Raw genomic sequence first — 13,183 nt, forward strand, 5'->3', positions numbered from 1 at the left:
TCCTGTCTCTACTTTTCCAACTCATTTTTCTTCTAACAGTCACAAGTCAGAGGTAGTGGTTCAAAGAGCAGGAAAAAATGTTTACTATCAGCACAGCTTCTCCAGGAACTGGGCATGGCAAGATGGCTATGCTGAATAAACCTACAGCCTATTATACAGAGTGAAGTGAGTCAGAAAGAGAAAGGTAAATATCATATACTAATGCATACATACGGAATCTAGAAAGATGGTACTGAAGAATTTATTTGCAGGGCAGCAATAGAGAAACAGACATAGAGAACAGACTATGGACATGGGGAGAGGGGAGGAGAGGATGAGATGTATGGAGAGAGTAACATGGAAACTTACATTACCATGTGTAAAATAGATCAGTTCAGTCACTCAGTCGTGTCCAACTCTTTGCGACCCCATGGACTGCAGCACGCCAGGCCTCCCTGTCCATCACCAACTCCCGGAGTTTACTCAAACTCATCTCCATTAAGTTGGAGATCTCATCTCATCCTCTGTCATCCCCTTCTCCTCTCACCTTCAATCTTTCTCAGCATCAGGGTCTTTTCAAATGAGTCAGCTCTTTGCATCAGGTGGCCAAAGTATTGGAGTTTCAGCTTCAGCATCAGTCCTTTCAGTGATCACTAAGGACTGATCTCCTTTAGTATGGACTGGTTGTAAAATAGATAGGCAACAGGAATTTGCTGTATGTCTCAGGAAATTCAAATAGGGGCTCTGTATCAATCTAGAGGGGTGGGCTGGGGAGGGAGATGGGAGAGGATTCAAGAGGGAGCGGATATATGTATACCTATGGCTGATTCATGTTGAGATTTGACAGAAAATAACAAAATTCTGTAAAGCAATTATCCTTTAATTTAAAAATAAGTAAATTTTTAAAATTTATATTTAAAAAAGGAATGACAGTGGTTCTCAATGATGGTAATTTCACCCCTCAGGGGGAGAATTGGCAATGCATGGAGATGTTCTGTCTATGTTTGTTTCAATAACGGAGAGGTACTAAGTTCAATGAGTGGACAGAGGCCCAGGTTGCTGCTAAACATCCTACTATGTACAGGATGCTCCCTTCCCCCAGTAAAGAATCACTCAGCACAATATGTCAACATGACCAGGTTGAGAATCCCAGATCTAGTGGACAAAGACGTAGAACAATTCCTAGGCACCAGCCCATCATGCACCATTAACCTACACAGGACTTCTCTCTCCTTTGTCCAACAAATTCTTTCCCTACAATTTTCTTTCCTTGCTGTTACCCTCAGCACAATCAAAATACATGCTTTAACAGATCAATTCCAGTTTACTGCAAGCTCCCAAATGATTTTATGGCTCACTTTGATATGAGCTCACAGATGTCTAATTTTTCTGACAAATAATTCACCACTTTCACCTAAGAATGGCAGTGGCTTCTGTTTTGTCTATGATGTCAAAGCTAATTCCTCTTCCTGACAACAGACTCATCATCCATCAGTAGCTAATTCTTCACTTTTGTAAACTAACCTTAAATCTTCACAGCTCCTTTTCTCCAGCCAAGACATCAAAAGACCTTTCTCCCTCTTATCTCCTTCACCTGTTCAACCTGACTCCAGGTTGGTTAAAAACTTTAGTAAAGAATACTTCTGAAAAACCAAACAAATTTTTTAGTTCAGTCAATTCAGTCAGTCATTTCTGACTCTTTGCAACCCCATGGACTGTAGTACGCCAGGCTTCCGTGTCCATCACCAACTCCCGGAGCTTGCTCAAACTCATGTCCATTGAGTACGTGATGCCATTCAACCATCCCATCCTCTGTCATCCCTTTCTCCTCCCTCCTTCAATCATTCCAGGCATCAGGGTCTTTTCCAATGAGTCAGCTCTTCATATCAGGTGGCCAAAGTATTGGAGTTTCAGCTTCAGCATCAGTCCTTCCAATGAATATTCAGAACTGCTTTCCTTTAGGATGGACTGGTTGGATCTCCTTGCAGTCCAAGGGACTCTCAAGAGTCTTCTCCAACACCACAGTTCAAAGGCATAAATTCTTCAGTGCTCAGCTTTCTTTATAGTCCAACTCTCACATGCATACATGACTACTGGAAACAACATAGCTTTGACTAGGTGGACCTTTGTTGGCTGAGTAATGTCTCTGTTTTTCAATATGCTGTCTAGGTTAAATATAGCTTTTCTTCCAAGGAGCAAGTGTCTTTTAATTTCACGGTTGCAGTCACCATCTGCAGTGATTTTGGAGCCCCCAAAAAAGTCTCTTACTGTTTTCATTGTTTTCCCATCTACTTGCCATGAAGTGATGGGACCAGATGCCATGATCTTTGTTTTCTGAATGTTGAGTTTTAAGCTAACTTTTCACTCTCCTCTTTCAGTTTCATCAAGAGGCTCTTTAGGTTTTCTTTGCTTTCTGCCATAAGTGTGGTATCATCTGCATATCTGAGGTTATTGATATTTCTCCCAGCAATCTTGATTCCAGTTTGTCCTTCATTCAGCCTGGCATTTCACATGATGTGCTCTGCATATAAGTTAAATAAGTGGGGTGACAATATACAGCCTTGATGTACTCTTTTCCCAATTTGGAACCAGTCTTTTGTTTCATGTCCGGTTCTAACTCTTGCTTCTTGACCTGCATACAGATTTCTTAGGAAGCAAGTAAGGTGATCTTAAGAATTCCCATTTCTTTAAGAATTTTCCACAGTTTATTGTGATCCACACAGTCAAAGGCTTTGGCATAGTCAATAAAGCAGAAATAGATGTTTTTCTGGAACTCTGTTGCTTTTTCTATGATCCAACAGATGTTTGCAATTTGATCTCTGGTTCCTCTGCCTTTTTAAAATCCAATTTGAACATCTGGAAGTTCACGGTTCACATTCCGTTGAAGCCTGGCTTGGAGAATTTTGAGCATTACTTTACTAGCGTGTGAGATGAGTGCAATAGTGTACTAGTTTGAACTTTTTTTGGCGTTGCTTTTCTTTGGTATTAGAATTAAAGCTGACCTTTTCTAGTCCTGTGGCCACTTCTAAGTTTTCCAAATTTTCTGGCATATTGAGTGCAGCATCATCTTTTAGGATTTGAAATAACTCAACTGAAATTCCATCACCTCTACTAGCTTTGTTCATAGTGATGCTTTCTAAGGCCCACCTGACTTCTCATTTCAAGATATCTGGCTCTAGGTGAGTGATCACACCATCATGGTTATCTGGGTCATGAAGATCTTTTTTGTATAGTTCTTCTTATATTCTTGCCACCTCTTCTTAATATCTTCTGCTTCTGTTAGGTCCATGCTATTTCTGTCCTTTCTTGTGCCCATCTTTGCAGATTTTTAGTTACTTCCATTGTGGTAAGTGGGACAATAGCAGAATCTACTACAGAATCTGTATATTGAAAAGGCTTTTTCTATAACTTTTTCTAGACTCCACCTGCCAGTGCAGAAGATGCAGGGGACACAGGTTCGATCCCTGGGTGGGAAGATCCCCTGGAGAGGAAATGGCAGCCCGCTCCGGTATTCTTGCCTGGAAATTTTCATGGACAGAGGAGCCCGGGCAGGCTACTGTCCATAGGCTTGCAAAGAGTCAGACACAACTGAGTTCTGAGCATGCATGCATTTTCCTTCTAATATTCTATGTCAGAAAACTAAGGCTGAAACAAAATACATTTTGATGCAAAAACAATTTTAATTAATTGAAACTGAGTCCCCCTAAAACCAAGTTCCCTTGCCAAATTTATGATGTATTCTCCTTCTTTGTCCTGCCCCCTGTTTCCCTCAGGTTGAGGACTATCAAAGAAATAGGGAATTGAAAACAAGCAAGTGGGGCCCTCCTAAGTACAAAAGTTCCTCTGTGTCCCCTGTCTGTCATTTGCAGATCAAGGCTTTAGTCTTTGAGGCCTTCCCAGAGTTCCAAAAAGCCGACTCAAGTAACTACTAACTGGGTAAGTGAGTGAATGCAGAAACAAAGGAAAAGAAGTTAAGCAAGAAAATTAATGACATTAGTTCCTCCTCAAAGGATATATGTAACAATTTGATGCATATCTTTTAATCTTTTTGCAAGAACCAAGACCTCCACCCAGGGAGAGGATGGTGACTAGAGGCTGAATACAAGCACACAGATCTCAGCCTGGTTGGAATTAGAAGGCTGATTAAGATTCCTGAAATATCACTCTGTTAGGCTACCACCAACCAATCAGAAGAAAGTCCTGCCTCCTTTCAACCCTCACCCCAAATGTTGCCTTTGAAAATCCTCTCTGAAAACCACTGGGAAGTTTTGGTCTTTAAGTGTGAGCCACCTGTACTCCTTGCTTGGTACCTGCAAAAACCCTAATTTCCTCCATTACAACCTGGTGTTAGTAGAATAGTTCTGCTGTGAGGTGAGCAAGCAGACACAAGCTTGTTTTAGTAACATAATCATATTTTTTCATTTTCCACTGGTTTAATTAATGGAGATTTCGTTTCATGAAAATCTTTGTTCAGAAGAAAGGAAATTTAGGGAGATATCATTCACACTTTTTTAATTTGTTGTTGTTGTTTTTAATTTTAAAAATGATCCTTTGGGGGGAAATTTTTTAATATGTTGAAATCTAGTGACTCAAAAATGAGATGAAAAAAAATATGAAAATTGAATTCACTTTTTTAAAAATATACTCTATTGCAGAAGAGAATTGCTCCCTTATTTCTGATAACACTAAGTCAACATTTCTAGTACAGATATTGGAAATGCTCAGCCTGAATAAAACATGAAAACTATTTTAAAATATCTAAGAATTTATTACACTGAAAGGGGGATAGATGAACTTTCAAAGTTGCTCACAATGAGAGCAGTGGAATAAATGAGGCAGTTGCAAGGAGTGAGATTTTGACTCAATATAAGAATGAAGACTTGCTTCCACTCTGATATTCAAGGAGCTCCCTTAATGTTTCAATACTATCACTTTAGTTAGGAAGATATGCCCTAACAAAAAACTGATGGGCTGGGCTTCAGCATTCCCTCCTGGTGTTTTATGGACAATACACATGCAGCTTCATGCCTTCAGATCCTTGGTTACCCAGCTTCTCTCAGGGTTTGGGCAGCCACTAGCCCCATACATCATACTTAGATGTACAGGGTTGACCAAAAAGTTCATTCAGGTTTTTTGTCCAGCTCCATAATTATGCTCCTCCTTTGCTCAACAGCAGAAGTCCCCTGCTGTGTCCAAAACAGCCATGACAATTTAGCAAGAGTCACAGGGCCCTTCACAATCTGCACACCACCATCAACCACTCCTCCAGCCTGGTGGCAGAGTAAAGATTTTGATATAATAAAAGTCCATTTTTTAAAAATTCATTGTTATTTAGAAAAAAACATTTTGATGGACTCAAAGAAATGACCTGGGGGAATGTTATAGATAGAAAATGCATCCAGATAATAAAAAGGAATTTAATAAAGTTTCCCCTAAGATTTTTTTAGTCAAGTTAGAGAAATGTGAACCAGATACTAGGACATTTAGGAGAATCTATAACTAGAAAAGTGACATCAGAGACTAATTAATGGATGATTACTAGCCTTAAAAAGAGATTTCCAATGGTAGAACACAGAATGTTGCTTGTCCAATGACATGTTTAAAAATATGGAACTCTTGTTCATCACATCTACAGACCATGGTGCTGAGAAGGGAAGCAAATACTATGAATGGCAGAAATAAGAGGCAAAAAGCTAGAAGGCCAGAATGCTGGATGGAAAAGGTGATGAAATTCAACCAATTCAGAAAGCAAACTACAAAAGTACAAGACAGTGAGACAGTGATATTCCAGAACCATTTGTAGAAAAGGCATAAATATTTTACTCAACTGCAAACGTAATATAAGTCAACATGTGACTCTCCCTCCAAAAAGGAACTAATATGACCTTGAGTTGTATTAATAGACATACAGTAGCTATATAAAGGAGATAAATGTTCCTCTGTTCTCTACAACCTAAATGCAAAGGTACTGGTGATATTTAGCCTGAAGAAAGAAGGTAGATTGATTGCTCTCTTTAAATATTTAAAGGTGTGTCATGTAGAAGCAGCCCTCAGAAGTCTGACATACAATGGATAAAATATATGAGGAGATAAATTTGGATCTTCTTCCTAACAGTGAAAATATACATGGGAAGGAATAAGGTCTCTATTACCAGACTGGGCCAGTTCTATGCATGCTGTAGGTTGGATTCAAGTTCTGGAGAAGTGACTGGAGTGAATGAGACAGTTCAAAATATCTACCTCATTCTCTAGGGGGTCATTGGGTAAAGCTGGTGGTGGATTGGACAGAGTGGAGATTAGTGAAGGGAAATTGTTCCATACTGAAAAAGCATGAAGCAAAACTCCTGCTGTCTCTCATTAAAGTTTTACTAGAGATGAATTGCACTTCCACACTCATTAGGAACAAAGCCTAATAGAATTACAGTGAAAATTCTCTTTCCATTTTGTTTTGTAAAAACTTCAAAATGTTTCCTCTTCCTAAACCTGATCTTCAAAATCTTTCTAAACTGTGTACAATGTAGATTTGTTAGGCATTTTCCAGGAGTAATTTTTCAACTGTAATAAGTGAAGCCCAACAACAAACTGTAGAATAAATCTGTTACTTGGAATTAAAATTTGCAGTTCTAAATTTATTTTTGTTTTAGTTTCTTTTATGTTCCCAAGATATCAAGTAAAATAAACCTATCTGTCAGCACACATGGGTCTCCTTACATCAATGTCAAAACGATGGTTTCGGTCTGAGTATTTTAGTTCTCAACATCAGTGACAAGCATTTGGCCAACATTCCTTTGGGATTTACCTGTGCTGGTTTTGTATCAACATTCCATAGACATGCTCATTCTCTCTGGCTCCAAAGGACTTCCTGGCCTCTAATATGCATTTAGTTTCTATTCCCACCACTTCTTCATGGCATTTCTTCAAGGCAGTAAATACATCTAGAAGTCTTGCTGGCCAGATCTCTTATAGGTTCGTTTGCCTGCTTTTCCTTTCTCTTGAGCTGATAGCTCTCAAATTTAGAATGCTTCAAAATCACCTGTATAGCTAGTTTAAAAATATGGATCCCAAGATCTCATCCTCAGGTGTTCTCATTTAATAGCTGTCTTGAGACGAGTATGACTGTTTTAACAAATTCCACTTACCCTATAAAGGTGTTTTTTTTTTAAATTTTTTTTAAATACAGAAGGTCAACAGATTACACATTGAGAAATATTCTCCCAAGGATTCTAGATGGAAATGAAGCAATGTACTATGTGGTATTTTTCTCATCAGGCCTGAGAAAATTTGTTGATGATCTACATTTTTACAACAATGACTGGTTAAAACATGTCTCCCTCACCTACAAAGAGACAGAAGTAAATGTAGTTTCAAGAATATCTGCTATTTAAATGGTGATCTGTATGGAGCTTGTTAGAAATACTCACCCCACTCCCACTGGATCAGAATCTGCACTCCAATAGTATATCCAGGTGATTTATATCAACACTAAGATTTGAGAAGCAACTGGGCTACAGCATGTGAAAAAACGACAAGCAACCTACACAGGCCATCATAGCAGGGTTAGACTCAGCTTCAAATACCAGACACTCAAAAATAACAGTAGCTTAAACAAGAAAGCTTGTTTCTTTAGCACATAAAAGTCCACCTGTCGGTGCATTAGGGCAGATACTATAACTTTCTTCTGTGTGGTGGTCCTCAGGGATCCAGGTTCCTTCTTGGCCAAGCTGTTGTGTTTTGTCATGCAAAATGCACACTGCACAACTCTAAAAAAGATTTGTGAATTTATTGTGACAGTTTTCCTGCACATGGCATTAAAGGACTTACAGAATGGATGATTTTTTCTAAATCACAAAAAACTTGCTTTTACAGGCTGGTGGCAGAACAGTCTAGCTTTCTGCTTATTATCCCTTCATCCTCCTGCTAAGTTAGATTTCCAGAAATCACACTCACTTTTCAAGCAGAATCCTAGATGAAGGACCAAGAAGTATGCACCAGTTATCTAGTCCTGCTAAATTTACCTGGTGCTGCCAAATCTTAGCATACATCCCATTGATCAGACCTGGTACCAGAGATACACATAGTTGCAAAGGAAGCTGGAAAATGTAGTCTTTATTTTGGGCAGCTGTATGTCCAGCTCAAAAGTCTATTATGATGAAAAACAGGAATAACACTATGGTAAACAACTAGGAATCATATATTTGGGGACAAAGCCAAGCAATTCTGAGATTTCTACAGCAAAATAATCTGCCTTTTCAGAACCTGTTCCACTCAACCAGACGGTTCTACTTCAAAGTTGAGTCTCTCTAAACTGCCACATTTGCTATAAGGAACTTCATAGCAACATTTGACTGTCTCAATTTTCTTTCCTTTGTCCTAGAGGGGCAGTGATAGGAAAGTGGCTAGGAGTGAGCCTAGAGAAAAGAGCAGAAAAATGCAGGTACCTGTACTGAGATATAGAGGAGATAATGTTCAAAAGAAAGTAGAAGTTGTCATCAAAGAAAGACTAACAAACAAGGTGACCTAATACTGACTCTTAGGGAGTTAAACAAAAGCATCTTCAGTCCTTTGTGTTCAAAGCAAGGATTGTCCTAAAGGCAGAAGTTGAGTATACTGAACTGGAGGAGTCACCACTTTGAGGAGCAAGGTTAGCTCCAAAGTTTGTGGAACCAAGTACAAAAAAAGATGCACGGTCCCTTGTTCAAAAAGAAGGAAGAAAGTGTAAAGTTTCTAAAATATCAAGCTATTTCCTTTAAAACTATCTTATTATTTATAAACATAATAAGGATATAGTAATAGATGAGTAATAAAATTAACTTACAAATTGTACAAAAATTATATTTTGGTACATAATTTTATAATACTATTTTATTAATGTAATATCTTGATTGATTACAAAATTAGCTAGATTTCTTTTTGCAAACTTATTTACCAGGTCATCAGAATACTTTATTTTCAATTGATACAATTTAAAGTACATAAAGCGTTCCTGCCTATTTAACTTATATACAGAGTACAGCATGAGGACGCACAAGCTGGAATCAAGATTGCCGGGAGAAATATCAATAACCTCAGATATGCAGATGACAACACCCTTATGGCAGAAAATGAAGAGGAACTAAAAAGCCTCCTGATGAAAGGGAAAGAAGAGATGAAAATGTTGGCTTAAAACTCAACATTCAGAAAACTAAGATCACGGCATTTGGTCCCATCACTTCATGGGAAATAGATGGGGAAACAGTGGAAACCATGTCAGACTTTATTTTTCTGGGCTCCAAAATCACTGCAGATGGTGATTGCAGCCATGAAATTAAAAGACGCTTACTCCTTGGAAGGAAAGTTATGACCAACCTAGATAGCATATTCAAAAGCAGAGACATTACTTTGCCAACAAAGGTCCGTCTAGTCAAGGCTATGGTTTTTCCTGTGGTCATGTATGGATAGGAGAGTTGGACTGTGAAGAAAGCTGAGCACCGAAGAATTGATGCTTTTGAACTGTGGTGTTGGAGAAGACTCTTGAGAGTCCCTTGGACTGCAAGGAGGTCCAATCAGTCCAATCCTAAAGGAGACCAGTCCTGGATATTCAGTGGAAGGACTGATGCTGAAGCTGAAACTCCAATACTTTGGCCACCTCATGCGAAGTGTTGACTCATTGGAAAAGACCCTGATGCTGGGAGGGATTGGGGGCAGGAGAAGAAAGGGACAACAGAGGATGAGATGGATGTATGGCATCACCGACTTGATGCACATGAGTTTGGGTAAACTCTGGGAGTTGGTGATGGACAGGGAGGCCTGGCGTACTGCAATTCATGGGGTCGCAAAGAGTTGGACACGACTGAGCAAATGAACTGAACTGAACTGAACTGAAAGTGTTCCTGGCAAATAAAAGATGACAAATCACTTTTTTTGATATTTAATTGTAAGAAGGATCTCTCAGCTCACATAACTGTTATTAGAGCTATTAAGAGGATTTCATAGACTGTGTCAAAATTGGGATTAAAAAAAATTGTTTTGAAATGTAAAGTGCTGGGAGCCAGCGTGAGGAACTCTGCCCATGGCAAAGGTCATGAGGAAGGAGGCTTCGGCATACGCAAAGGTGGGATCAAGCCTCAGGAAACCCCCTGTTCCCGAGCATCTACCCCCAAAACCAGAGTCTACCTACTTTACTGTTTCATGGTCTCACCTACACCTCTGACTTTATGGGGGGCTGTTCCCCACTGGTTCTCTCAGAGAAGAAGTAAACTTGCAGCTCCAGTCAATAAAAATTTCTGGGCCTGACAAGGGTGTCTCAGGTCAAACCTCTTTGCTGGCAGACTAGCTTATGTGACAGGATTATCCACACTCCTGCCATAAACAGCACAGAGAATTTGGAGTATTTTGAAAATCTTAATTAGCATAGGGCTTTTCTCATTGTTGAGTCAATGATTGCCACCAGGCCTCCATATTCTTAGGCACCTGGGAATATAGAAAAGGAAATATAGTAGTTTTGATGTTAGCAATACTAGACTTTTTGAGTTAATGAATTTTCTCTTTTGTTATAGATCACTGTACTTTGTTATAAATCACTGTGTCCTTGCTATGTAAAAATGTAACTTTATCACTATCTTAAGACTAAATAGATCTTAAGGGGAACACTGGTGAAGGGTTTTCATTTGTTGGGCTGATGTCTGCTGCTAAATCTAACTAGCATATAGGAGAAATAAGTATTAACCTTTAGGATTAATCATGTTAACCTTAGGTTAAACAAATTTCTTTCTTAGTTGTAACCCACTACACCCTCACCCTATAGGAATGCAACTTTATCTGGTACCTTCAGAGGGTGGCACCTGGTTTAAGAAAAAACACCCTTGGAAAAAATAAGTTTTCTGGTTAACTGACCGTTATCAGAAAGAAAGGGTTGTAAAATGTCAGCAGGCCTCATGGCCAGAAGATGATGTAAAACCCGTGAACTTTTTTTTATACATTTATGTGAAGCACCTGATTTTGATAAAGGTCAGGACTGCTGACCCTCGCGTGACTTTAAAATTTCCGTTTGTCTCTATGTGTAACAAAAGGTATATAAGCAAACCTAAAAAATAAAGAAATCGGATCAGTTTCTGGAAAGACTGATTCCCCCGTGTCGTTTCTTTCTTGCTCCCCGTTTTTTCTGGCTGAATTCCCATCTGGAGCGTGGGTGCTCACCACGTCTACTTACTTGCCCAGGCTTCTAAGATCCGTGAGAGAGGGAGCCCAAGGTGGGGCACCCTCCGATATTCAAACGGGTGCCGGTGGCCCAACGTAGATGGTGCAAATTCCTTGTCTTGGAGTTTTATTGGTATCCCACGTAAACCAAGTTATTCAGCATCTTTTTCTCCACTACTATTTCCTACTATGGTATTTCTTTCTAATCTCCCTCTATATCTTTAATTAAGCAATTAATTCCTAGGACGCTGACTCCATCCCCCCTTCGAATTACCCTGGATCCACCAGGGCTGGACTCCAGCAGTAAAGGTTAGTATATCTAGAGCCAATGGTTCTTGCAGAAGAAAACCTTTGAAATATTTAATTTCAGGGCTTCCCCAGTGGCTGAGCGGCAAAGAATCCGCCTGCCAGAGCAGGAGACAGAGGTTCAGCCCCTAGTCCCAGATGAGCCAACACACTGCAGAGCAACTAAGCCCATGCACCGCAACTACTGAGCCTGTGCTCTAGAGCCCGGGAGTCACCACTGCTGAGCCCATGTGAGCTCTAGGGCCCGTGCTCCAGAACAAAAGCAGCACCGCAATGAGAAGCCTGAGCGCCACATCTAGAGAGCAGCCTGAGCAGCAACAAAGACCCAGCACAGCCAAAAATAAATAAACACACTTAAAAAAAAAAAATAATTTGAAGTATCTTCTAAATACAACCATTTTGGCCTGAACCATTCCCTCCCTCACCTCCTTCTCTCCATCACCAATCCAGGAGACAAGTACAGGCATGTGTAATGCTTAGAGGTGTTTGAATAAATTCATATCAACAATCATTTACAAAAAACAAGCATTCTTATGAATTTCAACACAAAGTGTAAAAAATGTGCTAATTTTACTACTTTGTCATACACTGGCAACCTCTTTAACATCTAGAGACTAGAAGTCCCAAAATTAGGACTCATTTGTCCATGATATATACTAGATCCACAGCAAAACAAAAAGCACATAACATACAAAAAATGATTTCATCTGAAAATGTCCAGGTACAAACAACATGCATATTCAGTTCAGTTCAGTTCAGTCGCTGTCGTGTCCGACTCTTTGTGACCCCATGAATCACAGCACACCAGACCTCCCTGTCCATCACCACCTCCCAGAGTTCACTCAGACTCATGTCTATCGAGTCATTGATGCCATCCAGCCATCTCATCCTCTGTCGTCCCTTTCTCCTCCTGCCCCCAATCCTTCCCAGCAACAGAGTCTTTTCCAATGAGTCAGCTCTTCGCATGGAGTGGCCAAAGTACTGGAGTTTCAGCTGTAGCATCATTCCTTCCACGGAAATCCCAGGGCTGATCTCCTTCAGAATGGACTGGTTGGATCTCTTTGCAGTCCAAAGGACTCTCAAGAGTCTTTTCCAACACCACAGTTCAAAAGCATCAATTCTTCGGCGCTCAGCCTTCTTCACAGTCCAACTCTCACATCCATACATGACCACAGCAAAAACCAAAGCCTTGACTAGACGGACCTTAGTCGGCAAAGTAATGTCTCTGCTTTTGAATATGCCATCTAGGTTGGTCATAACTTTCCTTCCAAGGAGTAAGCGTCTTTTAATTTCATGGCTGCAGTCACCATCTGCAGTGATTTTGGAGCCCCCCAAAATAAAGTCTGACACTGTTTCCACTGTTTCCCCATCTATTTCCCATGAAGTGATGGGACCAGATGCCATCATCTTAGTTTTCTGAATAGAAAACTAAGTTGAGCTTTAAGCCAACTTTTTCACTCTCCTCTTTCACTTTCATCAAGAGGTTTTTTAGTTCCTCTTCACTTTCTGCCATAAGGGTGGTGTCATCTGCATATCTGAGGTTGTTGATATTTCTCCCGGCTATCTTGATTCCAGCTTGTGTTTCTTCCAGTCCAGCGTTTCTCATGATGTACTCTGCATATAAGTTAAATATGCAGGGTGACAATATACAGCCTTGACATACTCCTTTTCCTATTTGGAACCAGTCTGAATTGATGCTTTTGAACTGTGGTTTTGGAGAAGA

This window comes from Oryx dammah, unplaced genomic scaffold, assembly GCF_014754425.2.
Source record: "Oryx dammah isolate SB20612 unplaced genomic scaffold, SCBI_Odam_1.1 HiC_scaffold_11210, whole genome shotgun sequence".
Taxonomy (NCBI): Eukaryota; Metazoa; Chordata; class Mammalia; order Artiodactyla; family Bovidae; genus Oryx; species Oryx dammah.